At 39.2% G+C, this 15,387-nt stretch overlaps 6 non-coding genes across 6 annotated transcripts; all 6 read left to right on the top strand.

The window, feature by feature from the left end:
- The first annotated feature begins 24 nt into the window (after positions 1–24).
- TRNAR-UCG (transfer RNA arginine (anticodon UCG)) lies at positions 25–97 on the top strand. Its single transcript has one exon. It is a non-coding gene; the product is annotated as a tRNA-Arg (tRNA).
- A 1,752-nt stretch (positions 98–1,849) lies between these two features.
- On the top strand, positions 1,850–1,922 carry TRNAR-UCG (transfer RNA arginine (anticodon UCG)). Its single transcript has one exon. It is a non-coding gene; the product is annotated as a tRNA-Arg (tRNA).
- A 7,219-nt stretch (positions 1,923–9,141) lies between these two features.
- TRNAR-UCG (transfer RNA arginine (anticodon UCG)) lies at positions 9,142–9,214 on the top strand. The gene has a single exon. It is a non-coding gene; the product is annotated as a tRNA-Arg (tRNA).
- A 1,752-nt stretch (positions 9,215–10,966) lies between these two features.
- On the top strand, positions 10,967–11,039 carry TRNAR-UCG (transfer RNA arginine (anticodon UCG)). The gene has a single exon. It is a non-coding gene; the product is annotated as a tRNA-Arg (tRNA).
- A 1,752-nt stretch (positions 11,040–12,791) lies between these two features.
- Positions 12,792–12,864, top strand: TRNAR-UCG (transfer RNA arginine (anticodon UCG)). The gene has a single exon. It is a non-coding gene; the product is annotated as a tRNA-Arg (tRNA).
- Positions 12,865–14,615: 1,751 nt separating this feature from the next.
- TRNAR-UCG (transfer RNA arginine (anticodon UCG)) lies at positions 14,616–14,688 on the top strand. The gene has a single exon. It is a non-coding gene; the product is annotated as a tRNA-Arg (tRNA).
- The last annotated feature ends 699 nt before the right edge of the window (positions 14,689–15,387 follow it).

The raw sequence follows: 15,387 nt of genomic DNA, 5'->3' as shown, positions 1-15,387 counted from the left end.
ACACCCAAACATGTTACAGTCAGTGACCATGTGGCCTAATGGATAAGGCGTCTGACTTCGGATCAGAAGATTGAGGGTTCGAGTCCCTTCATGGTTAAGTCTTTTTCTCACAGCACCCAACTTATCTTTACATACAAACGGGAAACACACTCTTACAATACTCCTTTCACTCTCACTCATTAGGAAAGCCCAATGCAAACTGCACAATCTGTCACGTTATGCCATCAGCATTGCTACTTTTCTGTCTTTCTGCCATACCAAAGTACCTCTTCATAAATGCCACAGATATGCAATCCGTATACAACAATATGACATGGCACAATCATTCTGAACAGAACTGTGGGTAGATTCAGTGCAGGGAGTGTGTGCGTGCAGAAAGCAGAAACTATGCATGGGTAGAAGCTCAATGATTTTCTCCAGGAATAATGCAAATTGTCGCTCAGAAAAAGTATAGTACTAGAGAAGAATCATAAAGGATTGACACAATGGCTGCCTTTGCTGTTGCCCCAGTTGTGTAATCTGTCAAGGACTGGTCTCTTGCAGATTGAGGCACCTAGTTGTAATTGTGTGGTAAAAATCACCCTTACAACCTTTTTTGCTATAAACGTGAGATCTTTCTGAGATACTATCTCACAGACTTCTTATGAATGAGGAACTCTGAAATTGTCACATTCCAATTTGTATGTCCTTAAAACTCTGCTGGTTATTCAAATGGGCAGATTGTTTTTTAAATTCCTTTCTGTCTCGAGTTGTAGTTATATTGATACAGAGGCATAATTGTTGAATGATATATATTGGTTTGATTGAAATATGTTCGTAGAGGTGGTGATAGGCTTTCTGTGTCTGTCTGAGAGCAAGGACCGGTTAACGTCTTTTTCCAAGAGCAGTTTGTTGTGAAAGGTATCAGGCAAAGGAGTATGTATTGTGATGTGGTTCTCTGACTGCTTCTGTCCACTTGCCAAAAGTTCCAAGGCCCTATGATAGCACAAAAACGGAAAGATTGAAGTGGTGGGTGCCGGAGGTTTAAAATGGTCAGTTTAATTAAAGACAGAAAAGTGAAACGAATGACTGCAGAAATACTGTATGTGGCCATGAACTGAGATGAAAGGATGATTTTGGAACTCTGTCTTGCAGATTACCCTCAATGCCGCAATGGATAGGGCACTACTCTCACAGACCAGGGTGTGTAAGTTTAAGTCTATCTGAGGTGCACACCCTGAACTAATACATTTTTGCTGAAACCTAATCATATTGTTTACTCTTCCTCGTAGCAGCTTGCCAGGGTGATAGTATATTGCAACAGAACCATTCCACTTCTTCACTGAAAAGTGTCATGCTGGTTACCCAAATGTGCAGAGTGTCATTTTATACAGCTTTCTTTATTGAAATTAAACTTGGACTCACTTGAAATATTCTCTTTCAAAATGAATGTTTTGAGCTGCTGTGAATTTTATTTCTAAAGGTGGTGAAAGGCTTTCAGGTACGTGCTTAGGTCAAGGCCCTGTTCATGTCACTTGTATAAGCTAATTCAGGGAGCAAATTAGCAAGTCAAGAAATGGGAAGTCTGAACTACTGTCAAAGCAGTTTCATTCTCTTTTCAAATAATCCAAAAATACCATTGCAGCATAAAACAGAGTATTCAATAAAAGAAGAAAGGAGGATTAACGGCAAAAAAGCACAGCATAAGATATGAAACTTTGGAAATTATCTAGATATTGTTTGAAAAAACTCCTTTGATGGAAAGAAGATTAAGAACGGTATGGGATCCTGTCCTGCGCACCTGTAATTAATATGTTCCACATCCATTCATACCACCTAACCCTAAACACCCAAACATATTGCAGTCAGTGACCATGTGGCCTAATGGATAAGGCGTCTGACTTCGGATCAGAATATTGAGGGTTCGAGTCCCTTCATGGTTGAGTCTTTTTCTCACAGCACCCAACTTATCTTTACATACAAACTGGAAACATACTCTTAAAATACTCCTTTCACTCTCACTCATTAAGAAAGCCCAATGCAAACAGCACAATCTGTCACGTTATGCCTTCAGCATTGCTACTTTTCTGTCTTTCTGCCATACCAAAGTACCTCTTCATAAATGCCACGGATATGCAATACGTATACAACAATATGACATGGCACAATCATTCTGAACAGAACTGTGGGTAGATTCAGTGCAGGGAGTGTGTGCGTGCAGAAAGCAGAAACTATGCATGGGTAGAAGCTCTATGATTTTCTCCAGGAATAATGCAAATTGTCCCTCAGAAAAAGTATAGTACTAGAGAAGAATCATAAAGGATTGACACAATTGCTGCCTTTGCTGTTGCCCCAGTTGTGTAATCTGTCAAGGACTCGTCTCTTGCAGATTGAGGCACCTAGTTGTAATTGTGTGGTAAAAATCACCCTTACAACCATTTTTGCTATAAACTTGAGATCTTTCTGAGATTCTATCTCACAGACTTCTTATGAATGAGGAACTCTGAAATTGTCACATTCCAATTTGTACGTCCTTAAAACTCTGCTGGTTATTCAAATGGGCAGATTGTTTTTTAAATTCCTTTCTGTCTCGAGTTGTAGTTATATTGATACAGAGGCATAATTGTTGAATGATATATATTGGTTTGATTGAAATATGTTCGTAGAGGTGGTGATAGGCTTTCTGTGTCTGTCTGAGAGCAAGGACCGGTTAACGTGTTTTTCCAAGAGCAGTTTGTTGTGAAAGGTATCAGGCAAAGGAGTATGTATTGTGATGTGGTTCTCTGACTGCTTCTGTCCACTTGCCAAAAGTTCCAAGGCCCTATGATAGCACAAAAACGGAAAGATTGAAGTGGTGGGTGCCGGAGGTTTAAAATGGTCAGTTTAATTAAAGACAGAAAAGTGAAACGAATGACTGCAGAAATACTGTATGTGGCCATGAACTGAGATGAAAGGATGATTTTGGAACTCTGTCTTGCAGATTACCCTCAATGTCGCAATGGATAGGGCACTACTCTCACAGACCAGGGTGTGTAAGTTTAAGTCTATCTGAGGTGCACACCCTGAACTAATACATTTTTGCTGAAACCTAATCATATTGTTTACTCTTCCTCGTAGCAGCTTTCCAGGGTGATAGTATATTGCAACAGAATCATTCCACTTCTTCACTGAAAAGAGTCATGCTGGTTACCCAAATGTGCAGCGTGTCATTTTATACAGATTTCTTTATTGAAATTAAACTTGGACTCACTTGAAATATTCTCTTTCAAAATGAATGTTTTGAGCTGCTGTGAATTTTATTTCTAGAGGTGGTGACAGGCTGTCAGGTACGTGCTTAGGTCAAGGCACTGTTCATGTCACTTGTATAAGCTAATTCAGGGAGCAAATTAGCAAGTCAAGAAATGGGAAGTCTGAACTACTGTCAAAGCAGTTTCATTCTCTTTTCAAATAATCCAAAAATACCATTGCAGCATAAACAGAGTATTCAATAAAAGAAGAAAGGAGGATTAACGCCAAAAAAGCACAGCATAAGATATGAAACTTTGGAAATTATCTACATATTGTTTGAAAAAACTCCTTTGATGGAAAGAAGATGAAGAACGGTATGGGATCCTGTCCTGCGCACCTGTAATTGATATGTTCCACATCCATTCATACCACCTAACCATAAACACCCAAACATATTGCAGTCAGTGACCATGTGGCCTAATGGATAAGGCGTCTGACTTCGGATCAGAACATTGAGGGTTCTATTCCCTTCATGGTTGAGTCTTTTTCTCACAGCACCCAACTTATCTTCACATACAAACTGGAAACACACTCTTACAATACTCCTTTCACTCTCACTCATTAGGAAAGCCCAATGCAAACTGCACAATCAGTCACGTTATGCCATCAGCATTGCTACTTTTCTGTCTTTCTGCCATACCAAAGTACCTCTTCATAAATGCCACAGATATGCAATACGTATACAACAATATGACATGGCACAATCATTCTGAACAGAACTGTGGGTAGATTCAGTGCAGGGAGTGTGTGCGTGCAGAAAGCAGAAACTATGCATGGGTAGAAGCTCTATGATTTTCTCCAGGAATAATGCAAATTGTCCCTCAGAAAAAGTATAGTACTAGAGAAGAATCATAAAGGATTGACACAATTGCTGCCTTTGCTGTTGCCCCAGTTGTGTAATCTGTCAAGGACTGGTCTCTTGCAGATTGAGTCACCTAGTTGCAATTGTGTGGTAAAAATCACCCTTACAACCATTTTTGCTATAAACTTGAGATCTTTCTGAGATACTATCTCACAGACTTCTTATCAATGAGGAACTCTGAAATTGTCACATTCCAATTTGTACGTCCTTAAAACTCTGCTGGTTATTCAAATGGGCAGATTGTTTTTTAAATTCCTTTCTGTCTCGAGTTGTAGTTATATTGATACAGAGGCATAATTGTTGAATTATATATATTGGTTTGATTGAAATATGTTCGTAGAGGTGGTGATAGGCTTTCTGTGTCTGTCTGAGAGCAAGGACCGGTTAACGTGTTTTTCCAAGAGCAGTTTGTTGTGAAAGGTATCAGGCAAAGAAGTATGTATTGTGATGTGGTTCTCTGACTGCTTCTGTGCACTTGCCAAAAGTTCCAAGGCCCTATGATAGCACAAAAACGGTAAGATTGAAGTGGTGGGTGCCGGAGGTTTAAAATGGTCAGTTTAATTAAAGACAGAAAAGTGAAACGAATGACTGCAGAAATACTGTATGAGGCCATGAACTGAGATGAAAGGATGATTTTGAAACTCTGTCTTGCAGATTACCCTCAATGCCGCAATGGATAGGGCACTACTCTCACAGACCAGGGTGTGTAAGTTTAAGTCTATCTGAGGTGCACACCCTGAACTAATACATTTTTGCTGAAACCTAATCATATTGTTTACTCTTCCTCGTAGCAGCTTGCCAGGGTGATAGTATATTGCAACAGAACCATTCCACTTCTTCACTGAAAAGAGTCATGCTGGTTACCCAAATGTGCAGCGTGTCATTTTATACAACTTTCTTTATTGAAATTAAACTTGGACTCACTTTAAATATTCTCTTTCAAAATGAATGTTTTGAGCTGCTGTGAATTTTATTTCTAGAGGTGGTGACAGGCTTTCAGGTACGTGCTTAGGTCAAGGCCCTGTTCATGTCACTTGTATAAGGTAATTCAGGGAGCAAATTAGCAAGTTAAGAAATGGGAAGTCTGAACTACTGTCAAAGCAGTTTCATTCTCTTTTCAAATAATCCAAAAATACCATTGCAGCATAAAACAGAGTATTCAATAAAAAAAGAAAGGAGGATTAACGGCAAAAAAGCACAGCATAAGATATGAAACTTTGGAAATTATCTAGATATTGTTTGAAAAAACTCCTTTGATGGAAAGAAGATGAAGAACGGTATTGGATCCTGTCCTGCGCACCTGTAATTGATATGTTCCACATCCATTCATACCACCTAACCCTAAACACCCAAACATATTGCAGTCAGTGACCATGTGGCCTAATGGATAAGGTGTCTGACTTCAGATCAGAACATTGAGGGTTCGAGTCCCTTCATGGTTGAGTCTTTTTCTCACAGCACCCAACTGATCTTCACATACAAACTGGAAACACACTCTTACAATACTCCTTTCACTCTCACTCATTAAGAAAGCCCAATGCAAACTGCACAATCAGTCACGTTATGCCATCAGCATTGCTACTTTTCTGTCTTTCTGCCATACCAAAGTACCTCTTCATAAATGCCACGGATATGCAATACGTATACAACAATATGACATGGCACAATCATTCTGAACAGAACTGTGGGTAGATTCAGTGCAGGGAGTGTGTGCGTGCAGAAAGCAGAAACTATGCATGGGTAGAAGCTCTATGATTTTCTCCAGGAATAATGCAAATTGTCCCTCAGAAAAAGTATAGTACTAGAGAAGAATCATAAAGGATTGACACAATTGCTGCCTTTGCTGTTGCCCCAGTTGTGTAATCTGTCAAGGACTGGTCTCTTGCAGATTGAGGCACCTAGTTGCAATTGTGTGGTAAAAATCACCCTTACAACCATTTTTGCTATAAACTTGAGATCTTTCTGAGATACTATCTCACAGACTTCTTATGAATGAGGAACTCTGAAATTGTCACATTCCAATTTGTACGTCCTTAAAACTATGCTGGTTATTCAAATGGGCAGATTGTTTTTTAAATTCCTTTCTGTCTCGAGTTATAGTTATATTGATACAGAGGCATAATTGTTGAATGATATATATTGGTTTGATTGAAATATGTTCGTAGAGGTGGTGATAGGCTTTCTGTGTCTGTCTGAGAGCAAGGACCGGTTAACGTCTTTTTCCAAGAGCAGTTTATTGTGAAAGGTATCAGGCAAAGGAGTGTGTATTGTGATGTGGTTCTCTGACTGCTTCTGCCCACTTGCCAAAAGTTCCAAGGCCCTATGATAGCACAAAAACAGTAAGATTGAAGTGGTGGGTGCCGGAGGTTTAAAATGGTCAGTTTAATTAAAGACAGAAAAGTAAAACGAATGACTGCAGAAATACTGTATGTGGCCATGAACTGAGATGAAAGGATGATTTTGGAACTCTGTCTTGCAGATTACCCTCAATGCCGCAATAGATAGGGCACTACTCTCACAGACCAGGGTGTGTAAGTGTAAGTCTATCTGAGGTGCACACCCTGAACTAATACATTTTTGCTGAAACCTAATCATATTGTTTACTCTTCCTCGTAGCAGCTTGCCAGGGTGATAGTATATTGCAACAGAACCATTCCACTTCTTCACTGAAAAGTGTCATGCTGGTTACCCAAATGTGCAGCGTGTCATTTTATACAGCTTTCTTTATTGAAATTAAACTTGGACTCACTTGAAATATTCTCTTTCAAAATGAATGTTTTGAGCTGCTGTGAATTTTATTTCTAGAGGTGGTGACAGGCTTTCAGGAACGTGCTTAGGTCAAGGCCCTGTTCAGGTCACTTCTATAAGCTAATTCAGGGAGCAAATTAGCAAGTCAAGAAATGGGAAGTCTGAACTACTGTCAGTTCATTCTCTTTTCAAATAATCCAAAAATACCATTGCAGCATAAAACAGAGTATTCAATAAAAGAAGAAAGGAGGATTAACGGCAAAAAAAAACAGCATAAGATATGAAACTTTGGAAATTATCTAGATATTGTTTGAAAAAACTCCTTTGATGGAAAGAAGATGAAGAACGGTATGGGATCCTGTCCTGCGCACCTGTAATTGATATGTTCCACATCCATTCATACCACCTAACCCTAAACACCCAAACATATTGCAGTCAGTGACCATGTGGCCTAGTGGATAAGGCGTCTGACTTCGGATCAAAAAGTTGAGGGTTCGAGTCCCATCATGGTTGAGTCTTTTTCTCACAGCACCCAACTTATCTTTACATACAAACTGGAAACACACTCTTACAATACTCCTTTCACTCTCACTCATTAAGAAAGCCCAATGCAAACTGCACAATCAGTCACGTTATGCCTTCAGCATTGCTACTTTTCTGTCTTTCTGCCATACCAAAGTACCTCTTCATAAATGCCACGGATATGCAATACGTATACAACAATATGACATGGCACAATCATTCTGAACAGAACTGTGGGTAGATTCAGTGCAGGGAGTGTGTGCGTGCAGAAAGCAGAAACTATGCATGGATAGAAGCTCTATGATTTTCTCCAGGAATAATGCAAATTGTCCCTCAGAAAAAGTATAGTACTAGAGAAGAATCATAAAGGATTGACACAATTGCTGCCTTTGCTGTTTCCCCAGTTGTGTAATCTGTCAAGGACTGGTCTCTTGCAGATTGAGGCACCTAGTTGCAATTGTGTGGTAAAAATCACCCTTACAACCATTTTTGCTATAAACTTGAGATCTTTCTGAGATACTATCTCACAGACTTCTTATGAATGAGGAACTCTGAAATTGTCACATTCCAATTTGTACGTCCTTAAAACTATGCTGGTTATTCAAATGGGCAGATTGTTTTTTAAATTCCTTTCTGTCTCTAGTTGTAGTTATATTGATACAGAGGCATAATTCTTGAATGATATATATTGGTTTGATTGAAATATGTTCATAGAGGTGGTGATAGGCTTTCTGTGTCTGTCTGAGAGCAAGGACCGGTTAACGTCTTTTTCCAAGAGCAGTTTGTTGTGAAAGGTATCAGGCAAATGAGTATGTATTGTGATGTGGTTCTCTGACTGCTTCTGTCCACTTGCCAAAAGTTCCATGGCCCCATGATAGCACAAAAACTGTAAGATTGAAGTGGTGGGTGCCGGAGGTTTAAAATGGTCAGTTTAATTAAAGACAGAAAAGTGAAACGAATGACTGCAGAAATACTGTATGTGGCCATGAACTGAGATGAAAGGATGATTTTGGAACTCTGTCTTGCAGATTACCCTCAATGCCGCAATGGATAGGGCACTACTCTCACAGACCAGGGTGTGTAAGTTTAAGTCTATCTGAGGTGCACACCCTGAACTAATACATTTTTGCTGAAACCTAATCATATTGTTTACTCTTCCTCGTAGCAGCTTGCCAGGGTGATAGTATATTGCAACAGAACCATTCCACTTCTTCACTGAAAAGAGTCATGCTGTTTACCCAAATATGCAGCTTGTCATTTTATACAGCTTTTTTTATTGAAATTAAACTTGGACTCACTTGAAATATTCTCTTTCAAAATGAATGTTTGAGCTGCTGTGAATTTTATTTCTAGAGGTGGTGACAGGCTTTCAGGTACGTGCTTAGGTCAAGGCCCTGTTCATGTTACTTGTATAAGCTAATTCAGGGAGCAAATTAGCAAGTCAAGAAATGGGAAGTCTGAACTACTGTCAAAGCAGTTTCATTCTCTTTTCAAATAATCCAAAAATACCATTGCAGCATAAAACAGAGTATTCAATAAAAGAAGAAAGGAGGATTAACGGCAAAAAAGCACAGCATAAGATATGAAACTTTGGAAATTATCTAGATATTGTTTGAAAAAACTCCTTTGATGGAAAGAAGATGAAGAACGGTATGGGATCCTGTCCTGCGCACCTGTAATTGATATGTTCCACATCCATTCATACCACCTAACCCTAAACACCCAAACATGTTGCAGTCAGTGACCATGTGGCCTAATGGATAAGGCGTCTGACTTCGGATCAGAAGATTGAGGGTTCGAGTCCCTTCATGGTTGAGTCTTTTTCTCACAGCACCCAACTTATCTTTACATACCAACTGGAAACACACTCTTACAATACTCCTTTCACTCTCACTCATTAAGAAAGCCCAATGCAAACTGCACAATCAGTCACGTTATGCCATCAGCATTGCTACTTTTCTGTCTTTCTGCCATACCAAAGTACCTCTTCATAAATGCCACGGATATGCAATACGTATACAACAATATGACATGGCACAATCATTCTGAACAGAACTGTGGGTAGATTCAGTGCAGGGAGTGTGTGCGTGCAGAAAGCAGAAACTATGCATTGGTAGAAGCTCTATGATTTTCTCCAGGAATAATGCAAATTGTCCCTCAGAAAAAGTATAGTACTAGAGAAGAATCATAAAGGATTGACACAATTGCTGCCTTTGCTGTTGCCCCAGTTGTGTAATCTGTCAAGGACTGGTCTCTTGCAGATTGAGGCACCTAGTTGCAATTGTGTGGTAAAAATCACCCTTACAACCATTTTTGCTATAAACTTGAGATCTTTCTGAGATACTATCTCACAGACTTCTTATGAATGAGGAACTCTGAAATTGTCACATTCCAATTTGTATGTCCTTAAAACTATGCTGGTTATTCAAATGGGCAGATTGTTTTTTAAATTCCTTTCTGTCTCGAGTTATAGTTATATTGATACAGAGGCATAATTGTTGAATGATATATATTGGTTTGATTGAAATATGTTCGTAGAGGTGGTGATAGGCTTTCTGTGTCTGTCTGAGAGCAAGGACCGGTTAACGTGTTTTTCCAAGAGCAGTTTATTGTGAAAGGTATCAGGCAAAGGAGTATGTATTGTGATGTGGTTCTCTGACTGCTTCTGCCCACTTGCCAAAAGTTCCAAGGCCCTATGATAGCACAAAAACAGTAAGATTGAAGTGGTGGGTGCCGGAGGTTTAAAATGGTCAGATTAATTAAAGACAGAAAAGTGAAACGAATGACTGCAGAAATACTGTATGTGGCCATGAACTGAGATGAAAGGATGATTTTGGAACTCTGTCTTGCAGATTACCCTCAATGCCGCAATGGATAGGGCACTACTCTCACAGGCCAGGGTGTGTAAGTTTAAGTCTATCTGAGGTGCACACCCTGAACTAATACATTTTTGCTGAAACCTAATCATATTGTTTACTCTTCCTCGTAGCAGCTTGCCAGGGTGATAGTATATTGCAACAGAACCATTCCACTTCTTCACTGAAAAGTGTCATGCTGGTTACCCAAATGAGCAGCGTGTCATTTTATACAGCTTTCTTTATTGAAATTAAACTTGGACTCACTTGAAATATTCTCTTTCAAAATGAATGTTTTGAGCTGCTGTGACTTTTATTTCTAGAGGTGGTGACAGGCTTTCAGGTACGTGCTTAGGTCAAGGCCCTGTTCATGTCACTTGTATAAGCTAATTCAGGGAGCAAATTAGCAAGTCAAGAAATGGGAAGTCTGAACTACTGTCAAAGCAGTTTCATTCTCTTTTCAAATAATCCAAAAATACCATTGCAGCATAAAACAGAGTATTCAATAAAAGAAGAAAGGAGGATTAACAGCAAAAAAGCACATCATAAGATATGAAACTTTGGAAATTATCTAGATATTGTTTGAAAAAACTCCTTTGATGGAAAGAAGATGAAGAACGGTATGGGATCCTGTCCTGCGCACCTGTAATTGATATGTTCCACATCCATTCATACCACCTAACCCTAAACAACCAAACATATTCCTGTCAGTGACCATGTGGCCTAATGGATAAGGCGTCTGACTTCGGATCAGGAGATTGAGGGTTCGAGTCCCTTCATGGTTGAGTCTTTTTCTCACAGCACCCAACTTATCTTTACATACAAACTGGAAACAGACTCTTACAATTCTCCTTTCACTCTCACTCATTAAGAAAGCCCAATGCAAACTGCACAATCAGTCACGTTATGCCTTCAGCATTGCTACTTTTCTGTCTTTCTGCCATACCAAAGTACCTCTTCATAAATGCCTTGGATATGCAATACGTATACAACAATATGACATGGCACAATCATTCTGAACAGAACTGTGGGTAGATTCACTGCAGGGAGTGTGTGCGTGCAGAAAGCAGAAACTATGCATGGATAGAAGCTCTATGATTTTCTCCAGGAATAATGCAAATTGTCCCTCAGAAAAAGTATAGTACTAGAGAAGAATCATAAAGGATTGACACAATTGCTGCCTTTGCTGTTGCCCCAGTTGTGTAATCTGTCAAGGACTGGTCTCTTGCAGATTGAGGCACCTAGTTGCAATTGTGTGGTAAAAATCACCCTTACAACCATTTTTGCTATAAACTTGAGATCTTTCTGAGATACTATCTCACAGACTTCTTATGAATGAGGAACTCTGAAATTGTCATATTCCAATTTGTACGTCCTTAAAACTATGCTGGTTATTCAAATGGGCAGATTGTTTTTTAAATTCCTTTCTGTCTCGAGTTGTAGTTATATTGATACAGAGGCATAATTGTTGAATGATATATATTGGTTTGATTGAAATATGTTCGTAGAGGTGGTGATAGGCTTTCTGTGTCTGTCTGAGAGCAAGGACCGGTTAACGTCTTTTTCCAAGAGCAGTTTATTGTGAAAGGTATCAGGCAAAGGAGTATGTATTGTGATGTGGTTCTCTGACTGCTTCTGTCCACTTGCCAAAAGTTCCAAGGCCCTATGATTGCACAAAAATGGTAAGATTGAAGTGGTGGGTGCCGGAGGTTTAAAATGGTCAGTTTAATTAAAGACAGAAAAGTGAAACGAATGACTGCAGAAATACTGTATGTGGCCATGAACTGAGATGAAAGGATGATTTTGGAACTCTGTCTTGCAGATTACCCTCAATGCCGCAATAGATAGGGCACTACTCTCACAGACCAGGGTGCGTAAGTTTAAGTCTATCTGAGGTGCACACCCTGAACTAATACATTTTTGCTGAAACCTAATCATATTGTTTACTCTTCCTCGTAGCAGCTTGCCAGGGTGATAGTATATTGCAACAGAACCATTCCACTTCTTCACTGAAAAGTGTCATGCTGGTTACCCAAATGAGCAGCGTGTCATTTTATACAGCTTTCTTTATTGAAATTAAACTTGGACTCACTTGAAATATTCTCTTTCAAAATGAATGTTTTGAGCTGCTGTGACTTTTATTTCTAGAGGTGGTGACAGGCTTTCAGGTACGTGCTTAGGTCAAGGCCCTGGTCATGTCACTTGTATAAGCTAATTCAGGGAGCAAATTAGCAAGTCAAGAAATGGGAAGTCTGAACTACTGTCAAAGCAGTTTCATTCTCTTTTCAAATAATCCAAAAATACCATTGCAGCATAAAACAGAGTATTCAATAAAAGAAGAAAGGAGGATTAACAGCAAAAAAGCACATCATAAGATATGAAACTTTGGAAATTATCTAGATATTGTTTGAAAAAACTCCTTTGATGGAAAGAAGATGAAGAACGGTATGGGATCCTGTCCTGCGCACCTGTAATTGATATGTTCCACATCCATTCATACCACCTAACCCTAAACAACCAAACATATTCCTGTCAGTGACCATGTGGCCTAATGGATAAGGCGTCTGACTTCGGATCAGGAGATTGAGGGTTCGAGTCCCTTCATGGTTGAGTCTTTTTCTCACAGCACTCAACTTATCTTTACATACAAACTGGAAATACACTCTTACAATACTCCTTTCACTCTCACTCATTAAGAAAGCCCAATGCAAACTGCACAATCAGTCACGTTATGCCTTCAGCATTGCTACTTTTCTGTCTTTCTGCCATACCAAAGTACCTCTTCATAAATGCCACGGATATGCAATACGTATACAACAATATGACATGGCACAATCATTCCGAACAGAACTGTGGGTAGATTCAGTGCAGGGAGTGTGTGCGTGCAGAAAGCAGAAACTATGCATGGGTAGAAGCTCTATGATTTTCTCCAGGAATAATGCAAATTGTCCCTCAGAAAAAGTATAGTACTAGAGAAGAATCATAAAGGATTGACACAATTGCTGCCTTTGCTGTTGCCCCAGTTGTGTAATCTGTCAAGGACTGGTCTCTTGCAGATTGAGGCACCTAGTTGCAATTGTGTGGTAAAAATCACCCTTACAACCATTTTTGCTATAAACTTGAGATCTTTCTGAGATACTATCTCACAGACTTCTTATGAATGAGGAACTCTGAAATTGTCACATTCCAATTTGTACGTCCTTAAAACTATGCTGGTTATTCAAATGGGCAGATTGTTTTTTTAATTCCTTTCTGTCTCTAGTTGTAGTTATATTGATACAGAGGCATAATTGTTGAATGATATATATTGGTTTGATTGAAATATGTTCATAGAGGTGGTGATAGGCTTTCTTTGACTGTCTGAGAGCAAGGACCGGTTAACGTCTTTTTCCAAGAGCAGTTTGTTGTGAAAGGCATCAGGCAAATGAGTATGTATTGTGATGTGGTTCTCTGACTGCTTCTGTCCACTTGCCAAAAGTTCCATGGCCCTATGATAGCACAAAAACTGTAAGATTGAAGTGGTGGGTGCCGGAGGTTTAAAATGGTCAGTTTAATTAAAGACAGAAAAGTGAAACGAATTACTGCAGAAATACTGTATGTGGCCGTGAACTGAGATGAAAGGATGATTTTGGAACTCTGTCTTGCAGATTACCCTCAATGCCGCAATGGATAGGGCACTACTCTCACAGACCAGGGTGTGTAAGTTTAAGTCTATCTGAGGTGCACACCCTGAACTAAAACATTTTTGCTGAAACCTAATCATATTGTTTACTCTTCCTCGTAGCAGCTTGCCAGGGTGATAGTATATTGCAACAGAACCATTCCACTTCTTCACTTAAAAGAGTCATGCTGGTTACCCAAATATGCAGCTTGTCATTTTATACAGCTTTCTTTATTGAAATTAAACTTGGACTCACTTGAAATATTCTCTTTCAAAATGAATGTTTGAGCTGCTGTGAATTTTATTTCTAGAGGTGGTGACAGGCTTTCAGGTACGTGCTTAGGTCAAGGCCCTGTTCATGTCACTTGTATAAGCTAATTCAGGGAGCAAATTTGCAAGTCATGAAATGGGAAGTCTGAACTACTGTCAAAGCAGTTTCATTCTCTTTTCAAATAATCCAAAAATACCATTGCAGCATAAAACAGAGTATTCAATAAAAGAAGAAAGGAGGATTAATGGCAAAAAAGCACAGCATAAGATATGAAACTTTGGAAATTATCTAGATATTGTTTGAAAAAACTCCTTTGATGGAAAGAAGATGAAGAACGGTATGGGATCCTGTCCTGCGCACCTGTAATTGATATGTTCCACATCCATTCATACCACCTAACCCTAAACACCCAAACATGTTGCAGTCAGTGACCATGTGGCCTAATGGATAAGGCACCTGACTTCGGATCAGAAGATTGAGGGTTCGAGTCCCTTCATGGTTGAGTCTTTTTCTCACAGCACCCAACTTATCTTTACATACAAACTGGAAACACACTCTTACAATACTCCTTTCACTCTCACTCATTAAGAAAGCCCAATGCAAACTGCACAATCAGTCACGTTATGCCTTCAGCATTGCTACTTTTCTGTCTTTCTGCCATACCAAAGTACCTCTTCATAAATGCCATGGATATGCAACACGTATACAACAATATGACATGGCACAATCATTCTGAACAGAACTGTGGGTAGATTCAGTGCAGGGAGTGTGTGCGTGCAGAAAGCAGAAACTATGCATGGGTAGAAGCTCTATGATTTTCTCCAGGAATAATGCAAATTGTCCCTCAGAAAAAGTATAGTACTAGAGAAGAATCATAAAGGATTGACACAATTGCTGCCTTTGCTGTTGCCCCAGTTGTGTAATCTGTCAAGGACTGGTCTTTTGCAGATTGAGTCACCTAGTTGCAATTGTGTGGTAAAAATCATCCTTACAACCATTTTTGCTATAAACTTGAGATCTTTCTGAGATACTATCTCACAGACTTCTTATCAATGAGGAACTCTGAAATTGTCACATTCCAATTTCAACGTCCTTAAAACTCTGCTGGTTATTCAAATGGGCAGATTGTTTTTTAAATTCCTTTCTGTCTCTAGTTGTAGTTATATTGATACAGAGGCATAATTCTTGAATGATATATATT

This window comes from Pleurodeles waltl, chromosome 4_1 (genome assembly GCF_031143425.1).
Source record: "Pleurodeles waltl isolate 20211129_DDA chromosome 4_1, aPleWal1.hap1.20221129, whole genome shotgun sequence".
NCBI classification, from domain to species: domain Eukaryota; kingdom Metazoa; phylum Chordata; class Amphibia; order Caudata; family Salamandridae; genus Pleurodeles; species Pleurodeles waltl.
The sequence above is the reverse complement of the archived record's forward strand: the minus strand, read 5'-3'. Positions and strand labels throughout refer to the sequence as shown.